This window comes from Petaurus breviceps, unplaced genomic scaffold (genome assembly GCF_028583685.1).
Source record: "Petaurus breviceps papuanus isolate PSGF00001 unplaced genomic scaffold, PetGlider_PUasm1.0 90977, whole genome shotgun sequence".
Lineage (NCBI taxonomy): Eukaryota > Metazoa > Chordata > Mammalia > Diprotodontia > Petauridae > Petaurus > Petaurus breviceps.
In genome coordinates, this window is record NW_027187391.1 from 11,140,412 (window position 1) to 11,161,307 (window position 20,896).

At 38.8% G+C, this 20,896-nt stretch overlaps 1 pseudogene; it reads left to right on the forward strand.

The window, feature by feature from the left end:
• Positions 1-19,987, forward strand: part of LOC138153137 (non-homologous end-joining factor 1-like) — a 194,676-nt pseudogene extending 174,689 nt beyond the window's left edge.
• Positions 19,988-20,896: the final 909 nt, after the last annotated feature.

Consider the following 20,896-nt stretch of genomic DNA (forward strand, 5'->3'; position numbering starts at 1 on the left):
TTCCCCCAAGGGGACTTTGATATGCCCATGAACTTTGAGACTGAATGCCATTGCTGTTGGCACTATCATTAAGCACCTGGGAATATCATGTTGAGGGTTGGGGAGAAGAACCCTGGATATAGAACCAGAGACTGGGAGAGGCTAAGGTATGCCAAGGTATAAGGGGTAGAGCAGGGATTCAATGCTCAGAGCATTTCCCATTGCTGGCAGATCATGTGTTATTACCACCAAGTCACCAGAATTGCTTCTCACCACTCTTAAGGGGAAATCAAGGCCCACGAAGATAGGGTCATGCAGATAAACCTCTCCACTGAATTTATAGCACACAAATAGAATTGATACCATGTAGATAGAATGGACAGCAATCTAAAGAATTCCAGGAAACTTAGAAATAGCACACATATATGGGATATAGAGCAGGAAGTGACCATATAAGTCATTGAAGAGTTCAAACATTTTTTTTTCATAGTTGTAGAAATTGTGTCTCAAAGAGGGAAAATGACTTACCTAATGTCACATAGGTTATAAATAGCTGAGCTAAGATTTCAACCCAAATCATTCTGGTTCTAAATCCTTTGTTCTTTCTATTACGTTATTGGCCTCTTCTGCATAGCATAAAATGTTCATTTTTTGCACTATTGAAAGGCCCCTGGTAATGAATCCATTCCTACTTCCCTCTCCTCCCCACTCCCAAATGGTCCTTCATATCTTTATCTTCAGAATGAGAATTTTTTTTGATTTACATTAAGACAAACTAAAATCCATCATTGGATTACAAAGTACTATTGGAACTAGCAAAGTGGTCCTGTTGAAAATGAATGTAACACAAACACACAATGAACAGAATACTGCTTATGGTCACTACTCTCTTTGTGTAGGAGGTCATAGAATTGCTATATTTAGATCTGGAAGGGACCATAGAGATCATCTCTTCCAGACATTAATTTTATAGATGAGGAAATTGAAGCACCATAAGACATGAAATAATGTACCTAAGGTCATGCAGGTAGAAAATAGAAGATCCAAGGTTTGAGTCCTGGATTAAAAGGCCCTGAGAAATTAATCTCAGATCTCAGAGCAAAAGAAAGAAATCACGCCCTGCCCTCTTTAACTAAAGAATAACAGAAAGATTTCATTTAACCACAATTTTGTTAAGCAAGGGCAACTAACTGTGAATTGAACTTGAGGCCACATGGGCTATGTGCTGGAGGGAGTTAAGTATGCCATAGAATGGAAAGCTATTTGGAACTGGCACAGAGGGGCCATTGCTAGGCTCTGGGAAACTCACCAGGCCTTAGGGGATAACAGTAAGGCTGGGCCTCATTTCCTGCACAGTGCTATGGGAAAGGACACTTAAAAAAATCTCTTGGTGGAAAATTACTTAGGACTTCATCACAGGTTCACCATTTTCAGAAGAGAAGGTCATAATTTTGCAGTCTTGTGTCTCCTGATTCTGTACCTACTGCTTTTGAACTTTCAAGAAAAATCAAGAAAATACAAAAGGTCAAAAATGATGTCTTTGTCCAATTACCTTTTCCAGAAGAATTTATTCCATGTGCCCAGGATAGTAAATGATCACATACAACTATTGTCCTACATGATGCTAATGCTTTTTTTTTTAATTGAGAAAACATGTCTGACTTTGAACTCAAGTAACCATGAATGCCAAGGCCTTTTAACTTTCCCCAGTTTGCAAGGAATGGGGACCTATCTCGGCAGTGCAGAATTGCTTCTATCAGAGCAGCTTAGCTCAAATCATCAAAGCTGTTTTATTTATAACCTGCTTAGCAGGAGAGGAGTTGAGAGATAATCAAGTATATCATAGAGACATCCTCTGGCACCAAGTGCTCACAGCATGCATCTTCAGATTCCACCGCACCCCCCCCTTCCCCCCCCCCCCCCACAGCACCTCCATTGTCCTGGTAGAAGAGAAAACCAAGGGAAAAAATAAGTGAGGTTAGATTATAGAGAGGGCAGGGGGGTTGGCATAGTCATGTTTAAGTTTTTAGAAAAGGATCCCTATATGTGTAGATTTAAAAAAAGAGGCAAACTCACATTGTGCAGTGAATGATAAATGCAGAGAACCTGGTTATGAAATTATAAATTATTTTACAACTCATTTATAGCCCCTTTTGCTTAGAAAGTGACAGCATTTTACAGTTGTTGTAGACAAATGGGTCAAGCATTCTTGACAGAAGCAACAGCCCTGAAAGATGGAGAAAGACCTTAAGGTCAGAGGGCAGAATGATTGGAACCATTGGAGTTACCTTTCTTCTCTATTTCACTGCATCTGCAAACTGCTTTCCTCTCTCATGCTTAACTCATGTGGGAAATGAAGCAACCCTAAGGTACTCAGTGGGTTACTTAATTTGAACAGCTTTACAATCACTGGCCAGAAAACACTGTGGAAGAACAAATATTAATAATATAGTGAAGGCAATTTTATAAGCTGAGGATATTGTTTTGAACATATTATTACCAGCTCCTGCATTTCATTACTCATGTGGGAGAAAAAAAATACATTATGAGATCTGACTTGTCCCAGTCAGTTCTTAAAATGTGTATGTACAGTAGCCATTGAATACTGATCAAAGCTATTTTATGTAAAAAGAAAAAGAATATTTCCCCAAGGATAAGATCATTTCATGGTTATACTATAATGTATGCAGGTGAAGGATCTAAAGTTAGGATTTCACCTTAATGGGTAAAGGAGATAAATGTGTCCCTCAGAGATCTAAGTGTCTTCAGAAAATATTCTTATAAAAGAGTCTGAGAATCTCAACAAAAAGTCAGGATACTGAAGCTATTTCACATGTTTCTTTCAGATTTTAAGACATGCATACATAACATTAAGAAGTTAAGTCTCCTATCTTATTGTTTGTGTAACCTGCCTTCTTGTCCTGCCCAGAGAAGCATTGCTTTTTGGAATTTGGGAGATGGTGGGTAAATCAGCCAGCAGGTCAGTTTCTCCTCTGTCCAAGGCTTCAGAGCTCAGAACCCACAAGGGGATTTACTAGTGAACAGAACCACAAAAGCACAGAGTTGGAATCTCAGAGAGATTCCAGAGAGATCTCAGAGAACTCTTAATGCAGCCTTTTTCAGACAATTGGTCACCTAGTCTCTAACTGAAGTTTCTGATGATAGAGAACTACCAAGGTAGCCTGTTTATACTCTTAGAAAGTCAGTTTTTAAGATGAAAAGGTTTCCCTGTATTAAACCTAAATATACCTAAATTTTTTCTTATATTAAACCCAAAGAGAGTGATTTTTACTCACTGCTCCTCGTTGAGCCCTGGGGCCATATTGTTGTTGTTCAGTCGTGTCTACCTTTTCATGACCCCATGGACCATAACACTCCATATCCTTTTGTCCTCTACTATTTCCCAAAGTCTGTCCAAGCCCATGTTTGGTTGCTTCCACGACACTCTCAATTCATCTCATCCTCTGCCATCTGCTTTTCCTTGTGCCTTCAATCTTTCCCAGCATCAAAGTCTCTTCCAATGAATCCCACCTTCTCAAAGTATTTAAGCTTCATCTTTAGTATTTGTCCTTCTGATCAATAGTCAGAAGAACATGTTTACTTTGTGTTCCACATGCCAACCTTTCAAATACATGAAGCAAGCTATCAACTTCTCCTTAGTCTTCTCTCTTCCAGGCTAAACATGTCTAGTTACTTTAACTTATTCTGGTATGCTATGGTCTTCACTCCATCCAGCTGTACCAGAAAAGCTTGCTCTGGATTCCTTCTCTTTTGTCAAGGTCTTTGCCAAAATGTAGCCCCCAAAATTGAATATAGAATGCTAGGCATGGTCTGACCAGAGCCTAATGAAGTAAAACTAGTGCTTGTTCTGGACCCTTTGTTTTTATTTTGTGGTACAGCGGAAAAAGCACCATACTTGGCATCAGAGACTTTGTCAGATACTTTACTGAGATCCTGACACACGGTGTCTCGATCATTCTTCTGGCCTACCATTCTAAAGTCCTTTGCTCAGGAAGACTACAGTCTTTAGTATTCCCAGTCTCAAAAGATGAATGCCTTAGGTTATCAAGTGAGGTAACTAATTTTAAGGACCTCCAAAAGAGAAAAAGAGGCTATGTGAATACCTTAGAAGGTCTCAACAAGGCTACTTAGTCAAATTTGAGTTGCTTATTCTGATATCATGAGTCATTGGGTTTCAGATCCCTTACCCTGGAGTCAGGGGTAAAGCAGAAATCACATGTGATCTGGACTCGGAGGACCTAGGTTCTTTCTGTATTTACAACCCCCCTTAACTAAGTCTTTTCACCTCTCCAGGTGTCAATTTACTGGTCTGTGAAATGAAGGAGCTTGGCTTAGGTAGTCTTCCAACTCTAGAACTATGAGCCTATGATCCTTAAGTAGGTCTTTGATGGTGTCATAAGACAGTTCTACATTTCAACTTGATGACATGACCATGCTCACCTGATACTACTTACCTGCCTCCCTATTTGGGTCACTTGATGCTAGGTTCCATTTTCACAAACAACCATTGTCATGCAAATCACGAGAAAAGAACAAGGATCTTTGAATAGTCCACTATTGTTTCCTGTAGTGAGAAAGTTGAACTGGAGTTGTAACAGAATAAGCCCATCAGTCTCTCTTGGTCAGTTGAAAATTAAGGTTGGCTTCTCCTGACATGCTCCTTTCTCCCTCAATTTTTTTTGAGAGGCTATGGTGGGAACATGGGTATTGTTGGAGAGATTACACTAAAAGAATGAAGGGAACCCGGACTAATGTAGCCTGGGACCTGGACAGGAAAGAGGCTCCAACTCCAGTGCAGGCCTGCCTTTGTGCCAGCTTTGGGAAAGGCTGCCAGTTCATATGGCTGTCACTTTTTAGCAAACATGCAGAGAACTTTGAATGAATCTTATTGCATGAAGCAATCAGTAAGGAGGAAAATGTGCTCTCTGCCCTGTTTGTTGTTCCGAAGAAAGGTGCTCTCTTGCGATTTCCCAAAGGGCTTTATTAATACTGCATGACTCTAGCTCTTTGATCTGCTGGCAGAGAGGACTAGGAATTGACAACCATTTCCTCTAATCTTGCTTTATCATCCCCTCTGATTCAAACCAACAGAGATTGCCCATGCAAAGCTGAAAAATATTTAATGAAATGAGCAGCTCCAGCCAGTTCAGTGTGGCCTCAGAGCTGTAGCAGTAGCTATGTAGTGGGACTTTAATGCATTGACATAACTCGGGTTGCCAGGCTGGCACCAGTGTACAGGTGACCTCACCTGTCCTCCCAGTTAATCTTGTTGTGTAAACGGGTAAGTTTGCTGTTTCCCTGCTGTGGAGACTAGATGTTCTTGGCACCTGGACAGGTGGCTTAAGGCATGACTCAGAGGTATACAACAACTCAGGGAGAACTTAATTATTGTCAGTGGCAGCCTCAAGAACACTCTAGCCAGCTTTACAAGCTGGTTTGCACCTGACTGTGATCACCTGTAGTCTCTGAAATAGCCATTCCATGAAAACAACTCCAAACTAGGGGACAAGAAAAGAAGGATGCAAGGGATGGTTGGAGGAGAAGGACGTCCAGGTCTAAATTCCCTTTCACTGTTTCAGGGGCTCTCTGCCTGTTCATACTTGCCGGCATTAATTTTGAATCATTTCGTGTGCCTCCCCTCCCTTTCCAGAAGAATTCACAAATTTTCCCAGTTGGTTGCATTGCTTATGAGGAGGGGTTATGTTGAACATTGCAAAATGAACAGCAAGCAAACTGAAGCACTCTTAGTTTCCTGTAGATGACAATAAGCTTTCTATGCAAAGCTGGCTTTGTGTTTTAAGCAACCTTTTAGCATCTGGGGTGGGTCAGAGTGAAGCTATTTCAGAAGGTAACTTACCAGGGATCTATAACTAAAGCAGCATACTATAAAAGAAAGAGATCTGGGCTTACAGTTATATCCACAAGATACATTCTGTGTAGTCTTGGGCAAGTCATTTTAACCTCTATGAGTTTTGGATTCATCAATGAAATGGAAATGTATGATTGTAAAGGAAAATGGTCTGATCACCTGCAAAGAGCAAGGGATAAGTGATAGAAAAGTAGTGAGATGTATTCATAGCCTTGGAATATAAAGAGAAAGTCAGAAAGAACCCCAAAGTATCTGGTGGACCCCCTGTGGTAAGGTTATGGAAGGATATGGACAATAATCTCACAGAATGAGCAGTCATGGGGGAGGGGGGAATGTTGCTACCTGTGACATCATGGATCTGGTGTAATATTTGGGCAAAATGAGAATGCCAGTGCTGGTCCTGCCTAACTGACAAGACTCTTATAAGGACTAGATAAGATGATGCACTTGTAACTGTCATATAAGTGGAACTTATTCTTATTTATATGTTAAAAGGATGATCTGCTATATCTGGAAACTGTCTTTGGCCTTATATCAAAGGGCATTTGCCTTGACTACCTGGTAACGATAATCAACCAAGGGAAAGGAGAGTTGTTGTTATTGATGTTGATCAAGATTATGGTGATGACAATAGCTCTTATTCTTCCTGATGGAGGTGAAATAGAAGTGGCCCTAGGTAGGTTGATAAGCTATTACTGTCCTTTTATGTTTCATACCCAGGAGACTACAGCCCAGGTAGATCAAAGGTCTGCTTTTTGTAATTGAATAAACATAGTTACTATTGTAGTTATTCTTGTTTTTATTATTTAGAGAGGGAGAAGGTCCTGGGCACTGAGATTTCATTGATACAGAGGAATTCCAGTTGAGGGAAATCCATTTATCAATACAAATCAACACTTTCTATGCAATGTATAATCTTAAGGAATTGCCTAGAGCACAGAGAGGTTAAATGACCAGCCCTGAGCCACATGGCCAGTATTTCTTAGAGGCAGGATTTGAACCCAATGACTATTCTTATTAATATTTTCATTTCTATAATGAAGTTTATATGCTATGTAATTAAGGATTCATGAGGGATTTCTAGTGCTAAGAAAATTTCATTTTCTGGTTTTACAGGATAATGATATCACAGATATATGACATGTTTTCCATTAGTAAATAAACTCCCTCAGGGTAGTGATTATTTTTTACGTGTTTTTGCTTTTGTATTTGCAGCAGAAACACTCTGCCTAGCATAGCCGGTACTTAATGAATACTTGTTGGTTCATTGATATTTGTAAACCGTATTGAAATTTACAGGCCAATGTTAGAACTTTTTGAAGAGGTAGATTATGGGATAAAAGAACTTTGACCTAAAAAGGGACTTCGAGATTTTATAGTGTAGGAGGTAGCTTGCCATAATTTGCTTAATTTCCAGGGCAATGAAGTTACCTAACTAAGCAAGATGAATACCCAAAAAAAAATGCAAAACACAGTAGGTATGAGACATAGGGCTCTCTCCAGAGAGGGCACATAGGCTAGTAGAATGTTTTACCTTGTCAAGAAAAAAATGAATTCAAAGCTTTTAATCCTGGGTAAGTCATTTAACTTCTCTGAGTTTTAATGTCATCATCTGTAAAATGCAATGATATTGCATTTGTTCTGAGGATCTAACTGCCATTTAAAATGCTATGTAAATATCACTTTTTGGAGCAGCTAGGTGGCACAGTAGATAGAGTGCCAGGCCTGAAGTCAGGAAGACCTGAGTTCAAATATGACCTCAGACACTAGCTGTATGACCCTGGGCAAGTCATTTAACTCTGTTTACATCAGTTTTCTCATCTGTAAAATGACCTGGAGAGGGAAATGACAGACCACTCAATATCTTTGTGAAGAAAATTTCAAATGGGTTCACAAAGAATTGGACACGATTGAACAACAATCAAACATCAGTTATAATTGTTCCTTTTTTGAATTTGTCCCTTTATGTCCTCTACCTTTAAATATCATTCTTTATTACTCATCTTATATCATTGCATTGTAATGGTGTCTAGAATTGTAGTGGGGGCTTTTTTTTCTGAAAGCGAAGTCATCAGATTCATTTTTGCATTTCCTTTCTATAATAGACACTTCAAATGAGCAAAACAAAAGTAGGCCTATTAAAGATCATCTACACCCTTTCAAGTAGCAATAACAGCAAGCATCCTTGGAAATCTAAGAGCCCTCCTCATCTTCATTATCTTTCCATTATCAGTGCTTCAGGCCTCAGTGTTCCTAGCTTTCTGATTAGATGTACTACACTCAGATCCACACCCTGTTTGCCTGTATCTTTTGACCTTCATTACCATTGAGGAAATTATTTACAAATGCTATGGAAAATCCAGCATAAGAGATGCTTTAAGTGACTGCTAAGAATGACAAAGGACATGCTTTCCCTGAAATACTCTTCTCTTAAGGCATATCCATACTCTGGGGATAGTATGTGAGCATTGCATCAGTATTTAGGTATTTGGGAGGTAATATATAGCTATTTCATTGACCCAAAGGATTCCAGTACATGCATATATAAGTCAGCTTGTTGTAAATAACATCTCTCTCTGTCTCTCTCTCTATATATACATATATGTGTGTATACATATGTACATATATGTATACATACATATCTTAAAGGTAGTAATGGGACTGGCCAAAAGGAAGACAATGGCATTGTGCCCCCTGTTTAGTGTTTCTATGTAAGGTTCTTAATTAGCTATCCATGGAAATCTATGGTGTCCATGAAGAGATTTTAGGGAATCCATGAACTTGGATGGGAATGAAAATTGCATCTTTTATTTCCACTAACCTTTGTTTCCTTTGTAATGCTATGTATTTCATTTTATGATTTTAAAAGCATTATTCTGAGAAGGGATTTATAGGCTTCATCAGCCTGCCAAAGAGGGCCAGGACACAAAAGAGTTAAGAACTCTTGTTTAAAATGAATTGACTGAGTTTAGGCCACCATAGGAAGTTAATCAGGGAACCACAAAGATTTTCTAGCCTTAAGTCAGAGTGAGACCTCTGAAAGAGATGTGACCAGGAAATTGAGGTTTAAACAAACAAACAAACAAACAAAGACAGACCAGTCTGAGCACTAGTTAGTTGGGTCTGATCTATGTCTGAGTGATTTCATTGATACAGGAAACATATACTATCAATACATCTGCTCCATAACTCATGATCTTAAAGACTGTGTATGAGTATATGTGTGTGCATGTGTGTATATATGTGCATGCATATGTATATACACAACACATTCATGAAATATACCATAAATCTATACATATATGTGTATGCATGTATACATTCATACAAATAACATCTACATACTGTCCACTGAATTTCTGAGCATAAGTATGGTCAATGAGTATACATAGGATATGAATAAGGGAAGAGGGTGGGGAGATTTAAAGGAGATGAGTTTGAACCTGCAGAAAGAGATGAGGAGATGGTGACCTGTTTGCACATTGTCTCAACCTTGGCAACCTCTGATAGACAATTTTCTGTAGCTCCTTCAGATCAACCTGGTACTACAGAGATAGAGACAAATAAAATGTATGTGTTTGATAGGGCTGAGGAGTGGAAAGTGGAGATGTAGTTTTCTGGAAGTAAAAGCACACTGAAAACCATCTTGTTTATGTCACCCATGCCATCTTTGGAAGATGCCAACAAAACACTCAGAATCTCTGAATAAATCAATGGATTTATCTCCTGTGAAGGTATTTTCCTGAATAAAAAGCTCTGGGAGAATGCCCTCACCTCCTCCCCCCTGGGAGTCATAGCAGGAGATATGACCTTTAAGGTTTTTAGCTTGTCTGCCATTGGGAGGGAGGAGTGGATGCTGATGCAGGGACTAAAGGAGGATCTCAGGCTTGGGGACTATGTAGGCTAAGTTTCTGTATTTTAAACTGCTTTTACAACTCTGGTTAAATTCTCTATACAAGTGTGTCTTTGTAAGTACATTAAAAGAAACACATCAAGGTGAAGGGATGGAGAGACAGCTAATAAGATGTATCTGATAGGTAGGAATCCCAATTTATATCCTTAGACCAAGGAAAAGGTTAACATTTCCCACATTAGGGACAAAGACAAGGGGCAATTGGCAGGCAGATGTTCTGAGAACCATCTAAAAGCACAGGGAACTGAGAGGTTGCCCTAGAGCAGGAGTTATTAAGTTATTTTGGGGTCATAGAGCCCTTTGGCTATCTGGTAAAATCTATATGAACCCATTCTCTCAAGATGTTTTTAAATGCACAAAAGAAAATATATAGGTAGAGCCAAGAGGGCAGAGTAGAAGCACAAATTTGGCATGGGATCCTGCTCCAATCACTTCCAATACATGTAAAAAATGACTCTAAACAAACTTTAGAGCTACAGAACCCACATAGTGACAGAGAGAAACAAATCTGCCACTGAAGGAAGCCCGGCAGGCAGACAGAGAGTGTCCATCACACCAAGCTGGGAGTCAAGGCAGTCCAGCGTGAGCCACACAGTTCCAGCCTCAGGGTGGCCCCTACCAGTGGCCTCCAGAGCAAACTTCAGGAGAGTGTGGTGGGTTCCAGACTTCTCAACACATAAACACCCAACACAAAGTAAAAGGTCAGTGTGGAACTCTGTTGGAACAGGGGGCCATTGAAGAGCATGGAAGGTGCTGCGGCTCCCATGGCTTCAGCCTGGCTGCTTCAGGAGCTCCTGGCCTGCAGACTGTAGGGGGACAAAGCAACCATTCAGAGGGTAATTGCTCTTGCTTTAACCTGCTTGGATCTGGATCACAGTCTTGGGTAATGGTCCTCGGGTGTGTGACCAGTGAGCCAGAGCTTTTGGGGGCTGAAGAGAGGGCACCCAATTAATAGCTCTGGCAGCTGCAAAAACCCCAGAGATTTGGGACATAGCTCTCTCCATTCTGTAAGCAGAGTTCTACCATGGTAAAAAACTCAAAAGTCAAGTAATTGGCTGGCAATACAAGCAGGCAACAGAAGCACAAAAAGACCATAAAATCTTTTTGGGGGGACAAAAAGGATCAAGGCATGGAGTGGGAGGAAGACAGCAAAGTCAGAACTCCCATCAAAAGCCTCCAAGAAAAATATGAATTGGTTATAGGTCTTGGAGGAGCTCAAGAATGATTTTGAAAATCAAGTAAGAGAAGTGGAGGAAAAATTGGAAAGAGAAATGAAAATGATGCAAAAAAATCATGAAAAGCAAGTCAACAACCTGCTAAAGGAGACCCAAAAATACACTGAATAAAATAACACCTTAAAAAATAGACTAACTCAAATTGCAAAAGAGGTCCAAAAAGCCAATGAGGAGAAGAATGCCTTAAAAAGCTGAATTTGTCTGATGGAAAAAGAATCTCAAAAACTGACTGAAGAGAATAACTCCTTCAAAATTAGATTGAAGCAATTGGAAGCTAATGACTTTTTGAGAAATCAAGATACTATAAAAGAGATCCAAACAAATGAAAAAATGGAAGACAATGTGAAATATCTCATTGGAGAAACCACTGACATGGCAAATAGATTCGGGAGAGATAATTGAAAAATTATTGGACTACCTGAAAGTCATAATAAAAAAAAGAGCCTAGACACCATCTTTCAATAAATTATCAAGTAAAATTGCCCAGATATTCTAGAACCAGAGGGCAAAATAGAAATTGAAAGAATTCACCAATCGTCTCTTGAAAAAGATCCCAAAAAGAAAACTCCTAGGAATATTATAGCCAAATTCCAGAGTTCCCAGGTCAAGGAGAAAATACTGCAAGCAGTCAGGAAGAAACAATTTGAGTATTGTGGAAACACAATCAATATAACACAAGACCTAGCAGCTTCTACATTAAAAGGGATTGAAGGACTTGGAATATGATATTCCAGAGGTCAAAGGAGCTAGGACTAAAACCAAGAATCACCTACACAGCAAAACTGAGTATAATTCTTCAGGGAAAAAAATGGTCATTCAATGAAATAGAGGATTTCCAAGCATTCTTGATGAAAAAACCAGAGCTGAACAGAAAATCTGACTTTCAAATACAAGAAGCAAGAGAAGCATGAGAAGGTAAACAGGAAAAAAAATTATAAGGAACTTATTGAAGTTGAACTATTTACATTCCTACATAGAAAAATGATAATTGTAACACATAAGACTTTTCTCAGTATGAGGATATTTGAAGGGAATATATATGTATATATACTTATATAAGTATTATAGGAGGGTATATGTGTATATAAATATGTATGTGAGTGTGGGCATATGTATGTTTGTGTATACATAGACAGAGGGCACAGGGTGAATTGAATATGAAGGGATGATATCTAAAAAAATAAAATTAAGAGGTGAGAGAGGAATTTATTGGGAGAAGGAGAAAGAGAGAAATAGATTGGGGTAAATTATCTCATATAAAAGAGGCAAGAGAAAACTGTTACAATGGAGGGGAAGAGCAGGAAGGTGAAAGGGAATGGGACAACCTTACTCTCGTTGAATTTGGCTTGAGGAGGGAATAACATACACACTCAATTGGGTATCTTGCCCTACAGAAAAATAGGGAGGAAGGGGATGATGGAAGGGAGGGCAGATTGGGGAAAGGGTAGTTAGAAGCCAACACTTTTGAAAAGGGATAGGGTTAAAGGAGAAAATAGAATAAGTAGGGGGGGTGGGATAGGATGGAGGGAAATATAGCTAATCTTTCACAATATAACTACTATGGAAATTATTTGGTTAACTACACATGTACAACCTATATTGAATTGCTTATCTTCCCAGTGGTGGTGGGTGAGGAGGGAAAAAGGGAAAAAAATCTGGAACTCAAAGTTTTAAAAACCAATGTCTAAAAGTTTGTTTTTTACATGCAACTGGGAAATGACATATACAGCTACTGAGGCATAGAAACCCTTCTTGCCCTACTAGAAAGTTAGGGGGGGCGATGGGGGAGGATATAAGAGAGAACAGATTGGGGGAAGGGATATTCAGTAGGCTTGCTATTTTGGGGTGGGGATAGGGGAAAGACAGGGAGAAAAAACTTGTAATTCAAAATCTTGTGGAAATGAATGTTGAAAACTAAAAATAAATTTAAAAAAACAAAATATAAAAAGCAAAAATAAATTTAGGTTTATAGAGGAAATCAATTATATTGAAATATAGTTATCAAAATTAGAAGTAAAAGTCAGAAACCTGAGGTTAAGAACCCCTGCCCTAGAGTGTCCCTTGGTGCTAGCTGTCAATATGACAGATGGAAATGAATGTTTGACAGCTAAATGATTAGTGGCCTGAGAGTTAAAGAGGGACAGGCACTGGTGCCAGAGCCTTCTATGGTCTCATATATAAATATTTGTGCATATCTGGGTTCTGAGTTTATCTTTCCTTAACTGTGTTATTTTCCCAGAAAATAGCAATTTTTTTGTTTTCCACTCATAACTTTAGTCTAATGGCATGTATAGTACATGGGATGTGCTAGAAAATGTTTAACAACCAGCTCTTGGGGGGAGGGGGTAGAAAGGGAACCCACTACATACTTTTAATAAATTTTAAAGTTTATTTTTAAAAAATCTTCATTTTTAACATTTTCTCAATCATTTTCTTGTCTGAAATCAACAAAATAACAAATCGAAGTTTGATTTCTATCATTTGTCTATTTCTAAGGTATAAATGCTCTCACTGAAAACTCCCACTCACCTCCAACATGTACCCCATGAGGATTCAAAAAATATTCATAGGGATCGATGATATATATCAACCACTCCAAAGTGTTGAGGGAAATAGAAAAAAACAAAAACAAAATCGACAACACTGTTGATGACTATCAAGGCAGGGATTGTCTCAATGATATAAGTAAAAAAAAAAACCTAAAAGTCAGATCTTTTTTAGAAATCATTCTATTTTAAAGGTCAAATTCTGCAATAACAGTAATGCTAGATTAAGAAAAAGAGCAGGAGGTTACATCATGCTTACATCATGTTGAATCATCAATGCATGATGTCTTCATCTTATTTAGGGTTTATTTTTTTCCAAAAGAGGGAGCAATATCTGGGATTCACTAATTATAGCAAAGTTCAAATTCTGAACCAATCAGAAAAGGTAGCATGCTCACTTGACAGAGACCTTGGCACCCTATTATAGCCTTTTTTTTTGCTTTTTTGGAGGGCAGTTGTGGTTAAGTGACTTGCCCAAGGTCACATGGCTAGTTTGTGTGTGTGTGTGTGTGTGTGTGTGTGTGTGTGTGTATTAAGTGCCTGAGGCTGAATTTGAACTCAGGTCCTCCTGACTGCAGGGCCGGTGCTCTATTCACTGTGCTACCTAGCCGCCCTCTATTATAGCCTTTGAACTAAAAGCATGTAGGTAGCCATACTTGTAGATTCATAATCTGTGAGACAGGACAAAAAAATAAAGTTTGAGCTCATCAGAAATGTGAACCTTTTGGTCAGCCTTTGTTACAAATGTACCTTACAAATATGCTTTCAATCTAGGCTCTGTGGAGATGGTCTTCTGAGAACATCAGAGCATTTCTCCCTCTAGATTTTCCATCAAATGTAAATATAGGATTATAGATTTAGAACTAGAAAGGATTGTTGAGGCTGTTAAATTCAACCCCTTCATTTTACAGACAAAGAAACTGAGACCCAGAACCAAGGTCCTCTGTCTACATATATGGGACATTTCTGTCTATTTTCTACAGTCACTTCTGCCTGCATTTACACAAACACAATGGAGAAAAGAGACATCACAGGGTAAATTTGCTCATTGTAGGTGTTGGAGGTGATACTGGGACAAAATGAGGCACTCACAAGACATTTGAATATTTAACAAAAAATGAGGTTTACTCTGTCCTAAAAAGGCAAAACATCCCTTGGATGGCAAAGAAATCAAATAAGCCAATACTTAAAGAAATGAATTGGGGCTATTCACCGGAAAGTCAAATACTGAAGTGGAAGTTTAAATTGTTTAGTCACATAGTGAGAAGGCAGGATTCATTGGAAAAGACCCTGATGTTGGGAAAGACTGAAGGCAGAAAAGAGGACAGCAGAAGATGAGATGGATAGATAGTGTCATGGAAGCAATGGGCATGAACTTAGACTTCAGGAGATATTGGAAGATAGGAGGGTCTGGCATGCTATGGGCCAGGGGGTCACAAAGAGTTGGACACAACTGAACAACTGCACAACAAGCAAAACAATGCACCAAGGACATGGTGGCATTTAGTTTCTCTGGACTCAGTCCCTCTCATCTCTACCTAGAAATATGTCTGATCAGTAAGTCATCAATGTATGGAAACTCATGTGGTCTTTGGTACCCACTAAATCTGACTCCACATGCCTGATACTTTTTAATGCCCCTAGATGACCAGGAAGCTACATCATGGAAGTCAGGGCCAATCAGATCCTAGGGACAACTTTGTTCTGAGCTACCCCATGTTAGAACAGGAGGTGGGGAGGAGAGTGGAGAAGAAAACTGAGTCCTGCGGGCAACTCTTCTTTTAGGTAAAACTTCTTCATATTGTGGGTGGAAGGGGAAAATTTCATCAGAGAACTACTGATGCTTTCAAGTAAGTGACTGGACAGTTCAAAAGAACAAAATCTAATTTAGAACAAATAATTTAGAATTAAAGCCAGGAAGTCCCTTTCCCTAGTAGAAGGTTTTTTTTTTTTAATTCCATTTATCCAAGGAATGGTTTCAACTCCAAACTTTCTGTTGCATTTGTTTTTTTCTAATCTATGCATGATAAGACCCTCAGATTCACCTAAAAGCTACAAGGTAATAATTCAATGAAGGGAAAAAATCATTTTGGGGAAGGTCTAATTTGCTTTTGTGGACTATTAGTTACCAGATTTGCATGCTTCCATATTTCCCCAATGCAGTAACAGGCCAAGAGGCAAAATGTGGATATTATGCAAATAAGGTATCTCAAGTTTGGAGCCTAGAGAACTACAGGAAGTACTAAAGGGAAACTCCAGTGAAATCTGTTCTTGTTTGCTTTACAACATCAATTGCAGCATTCTATAGCTTTAGCTCTTCTAAGCTCGTCTAAGCATAGCTCACTTATTAAACTTTAGAGGACAACGATTTGTCATAAAGTGGGATTTGGCCTAGAAATGAACTAAAAGAATGGCTGATAGATTATATTTAAAACTCTTTACCTCTTCTTTCTCTGGTGTCCTCCTTGTTCTTTACCAGTAACAATGCCCAACTTTTTGTGTTCCCTAGCTTTGGAATAGCTTTACAAATATATTACGTTAAGTTCCCCTTGCATAGTGCCTTGCCGATGCATTCTTAGGAAATGGTGCATTGAGTGGTCCAGTTATATTTGACTTTATAAGAAGTCCCCCACATTCCATGAAGGTACTCTAGTCTACTTAAATTTAGGTCCCAACTTTTTAACTGACCATCTTAAGATGTCGTACTGGGATGACTAATCATCTTTATCTTCTTTAAATATAGCAACTGTGAGAGGAAATTTCTGCTTACTTTTCCTAACCTGGATCTCTATGGGATTAGACTAGGAAAATATATCTTTGGGTAGTATCTAGCTCCTTGTGGATCCAAATTCATTCATTCCTGAATAGTCCTTGCTTGTACAAATTGCTTCAAGACAAAGATGAAGGCTTTGAGATCTTTTTTATCTTAGACCTTGAGTGGTCTACATCCATGTGCTATGGTCCCAAATGCTCAGTTGGCAGTGGTAGTGGTGGTGGTAAGTCTGGTTTAATGGTAAAAGAATCTCAGTAGAACAGTGCACAACTCTCCAGCCTCATCCCTATCCACAACTCACTTGCATGCCAATACACTTTAGCAGCTAGATGGAGACATGGATACAATGCCTCGTCTGGAGTCAGGAAGACCTTCATCTTTTTGAGTTCAAATCTGGCCTCAGACATTTACTAGCTGTGTGACTCTTGGCAAGTCACTTAACCCTGTTTGCCTCAGTTTCCTCATCTGTAAAATGAGCTGAAGAAGAAAATGTGAAGCCACCAATATCTTTGCCAAGAAAATTCCCATATGGAGTCACAAAGAGCTGGACATGACTGAAAAATGTTTGAACAACTAAACAGTTTGGCAAAATTACAAAGTAATTCTCAAGTCTCTGCTGAGTGTCAGGAACAACCACTCTGTCCCTATGCAAAATCTAATTGGGGGTCCATCCTGAAAGATAATAGGTAGTGATGGGGTATAGGGAGGCAAAGCATTCTTCTGCCTTTTTCTATGCAAAGTAGGGTTGTATAGAAGAAGCAAAAATGGGTATAACCCTCTCTGGATAATGATCACCAGTGAAAGATGAGGAAATCAATCCAATTTCACTCAAATCAAATTAGAAAGCACTTATCAAGTGGCCACTATATACAAAGCACTTTGGAAACTAAGAGTGGCTCTAATGTCAAGGAACTTGCGATTTAGTGGGAGAGAAAACACATTCTGTTAAGGAGAATGGAATAAAGACCAAAGAGAGGCATCATAATGGAGGACACTGTACTTGAAGTCAAGAAGACTGGAGTTCAAGTCTGGCTTCAGACACTTACTGGCTGTGTGATGCTGGGCAAATCACTAGCTCTCTCTGTGCCTCAGTTACCTCATCTACAAAATGACTAGGTGGACTCAGTGGCCTCTAAAGTCTAAATCTAATTCACACCTAAATCTCTCATTTTGTGATCCAAAGGAGAGGACCAGGAAAAATGTCCAGGACATAGTAGACACTTAATAAGTGTCTATTTCTTAACTCTTCTCGGCAATGCAAGGTTCTAAGACAACTCCAAAAGGTTCATGATATGAAATGCTATCCACATCCAGAGAAAGAACTATGGAATCTGAAGCATCCTATTTGCTCTCTCTCTCTCTCTCTCTCTCTCTCTCTCTCTCTCTCTCTCTCTCTTCTTTTTTTTCTCATAGTCCATCCCATTGGTTTTCATTCTTCTTTACAACATGAATAATGTGAAAATTTGTTTAATATGAATGTGTATGTAGAGCCTATATTAGATTGCATGCCATCTGGGAGAGGGAGCAGGGAAGGGAGGTGGAGAAAATTTAAAACTCAAAAGCTTGTGGAACTGAATGTTGAAAACTAAAAATAAATTAATTAATTTAATGTAAATGTCTATTGACTCACTGACTGACTAACATTCCTGGAAGAAATGACCTATTAAAGGAACCACAGTTGGGGAGGAATCTTCCATTGTGAGACATGTTCTAGAGTATGGTGGCAAAGGTAGTTTGCAGGGTGAGGGTGAGCGCAAGGACACCATGTTTCTTGTTGTCCTGCAACAGTGCTTTGGATGTGCAAGGGTCCCCAACACCTCAGCAAAGTTATCTTTATCCAAAATAGCTACAATTACTTGACTGCTATCTTCAACCCAAACTTTCACCTTGCCTGCATTGAAGGAGTTCCATGTACACAGCAGTGTCTCTCAGTTGCTTCTAAAAGTTTCTGCCAAATTCCCTCAGCTCTGTTATTACTATGTAATGGGAATAATCTTCCTCAGGGGTATAGATGATTTGACATAATCCCTCAACACAGGGCTTTGCAAAAAGGGAGTGAAGAGGGGGAGAATAATTCTTCATATAGTTCTAAGAAATCCATTTTATTTTATGAGGATGATGATGATGGCTGTCCATATTACCTTAAGCTTCCCCATCAATTATCTCCAGGAGAGATGAGAGGGTTTTAGGATTTAGAATGAGAAGAGACCTAGGAGATTATTTTATCCATTTGTTTTATACATGAGGGAATTGAGACCCAGAACAGTGAAGCTACTTGCCCAGGGCCATGTATATAGTTAACTAATAGATATGGGATTCCAAATCCTGTATTCTTTCTATGCTCACTCTCCTAAAGGATAACTAAATAAGTAACAGGAATATTTCTAATTTCCACATGGAAAAAGTAGTAATGAACTTTTGGTAGGAGGAGGTTAGGATGTAGAACTTCCTTTATAGTTCAATTTGGAACTAATGGCAACAGTCTCACCTCTTTCACTTATCTCTTTACTTGATTTGATTAAAGAGTTTAAAATATATGTGTGTGTCACTTTTCAGAATTTTTATCAAAGAATATGTGTGAGTGTGTATACATATATACCTTTCCAGAATTTTAATTAAAGAGTATATGTGTGTGCACATGTATGTATATACATATCTATATATGTATATCTGCCAATATTTATCTCCCTTTCCATAATTTTGAACTTGACTTATGGATTGATTTATTCATTTTTACTCAATATTCATATTTGATGGTAAACTAAGTTCTTTTGTACCCACATGGATTTCCTACAAAGAAAGAAGGTGTTTGGCAAGTGAGACTAAAAGAAAAAGTACAACAAAATTGTTACATGTTACATTTTTTTAAAAAACATCACAAAACAATTACAGAAAACAGTTATAGAAAGTTTGTCAGGGGGAAAATGGAAAAAAGAAACAAAATCATGACAGAGGAAAAGTGGACATTTCATAAATGTATATTTTATTTTTGATGGCCTGAGGTGTATTCCTCAAGTATTTATTAAAGACTTGCTAAAGACATACATTCAGAATGAGTTTTCTGATCTACTCTTTCACTGGAACTTCCAATGTGCCTTGGCTAGCCTTTCTCTGGCTTCCTAGCATCTCATATGTCACCTGATGGGCCTGAATCTGGTACAGCAATGCCAGGTGAGAGAGCTGGCTTCTTTGCCTCAGCTGAAGAATGTAGAAATCCTAGACTACTAGAAGAATGGAGCCATACTGAGCTAAGATAAATTGAAGAGAGAGGTATTTCACAAAGAAGTCTTTCCTTGAGCACTTTTTAACTGAGAGTCTGCAGGAGACATGCAGTGTTGGGAATGGAAGGCCCTTTACTATGAAGCTACAAAATCTTGGTGTAGCTATCACTAAAGAAGAATTCCAGGTAGGTCAGAAATGATGAGGTTCTGGAGATCCCTGGGCCTCAGATAGGACTTCTTTCTGTGAAACTGATGGGAGACTATTGAACTAGCCAGAGCATCAGTCCTTCTCTGCCCCATCCCTGTCTGGGCTTGAGACACAGAATCCTTCCATTCCTATGCGAGACCTGACCTGTCCGCAGTAAAGAGAAAGAAACCAATGTGACTCTTTAGCTCAACTGGGCTCACCTTCAAAGGCTTCAGCTGCTAAAGATGACTCTAGAGAGGAAATTCTGGCAGCATTACCTTGAAAGGACTTTCTGGAGTGAAAACTCAGACCTTGGACCAAGTCAGAGGAGGATAAAGCCATGAATTGGGGTCCCACTGTAAAGTTTGTGTTAGCAGTCCATGGAGTAGGACACTTTGGCAGAGAGATTGTTAGCTCAAATATACTGATGGTTGTTCTATGTTTCCTGATCTGAGCCAGAACCTGAGGAAACACTGAACCCTTTTCCCTTCAAAGGCTTCTTTGCCCCTGGGATCCTCTTCTAGATTTTGTATGTATACATTTGTGGTAGATTTACTAGAAAAACAATAAAAAATAAAAACTTCTAAAGTCTATGTGCCATCTTAAGAGAGTAATAACCTACATCTGTACTCCAGTGGTAAATCTCTACATCTCCCAGAGGGCTTATACTTACTCCCATAGTCCGAGTGGAATTAAAACAGACAAACAAAAAAAAATTCTGAAGATAAAAGGCAAAAAATAGAGTCCCTGCCCTTAATGAGTTTACATTCTACTGGGGAAAATAAGCACACAAATAAGTAAATTAAATAAATATATGTGTATATATACATACATGCACAAATACACAGAAAATGCAAATTAATATGGGATAACACTGGAGAGGGAAACCACAAACCACTCCAATATCTTTGCCAAGAAAACCCCATGGACAATATCAGTGGGCTGCGTTCCACAGGGTCATGAAGCATTAACTGAACCACTGAACAACATCAATAAGTAGGCACTAACAAATGAAGAGATCAGTATGCTTCTTGGAAGAGTTGGCATTTGATCAGATCCTTGAAGTGAGCTAGTTATTACAAGAAATGGAGGCAAAGATGGATTCACGAATTTAGCTATGGTAGAAGATTGGCTCCTCTGCTATGAAACATC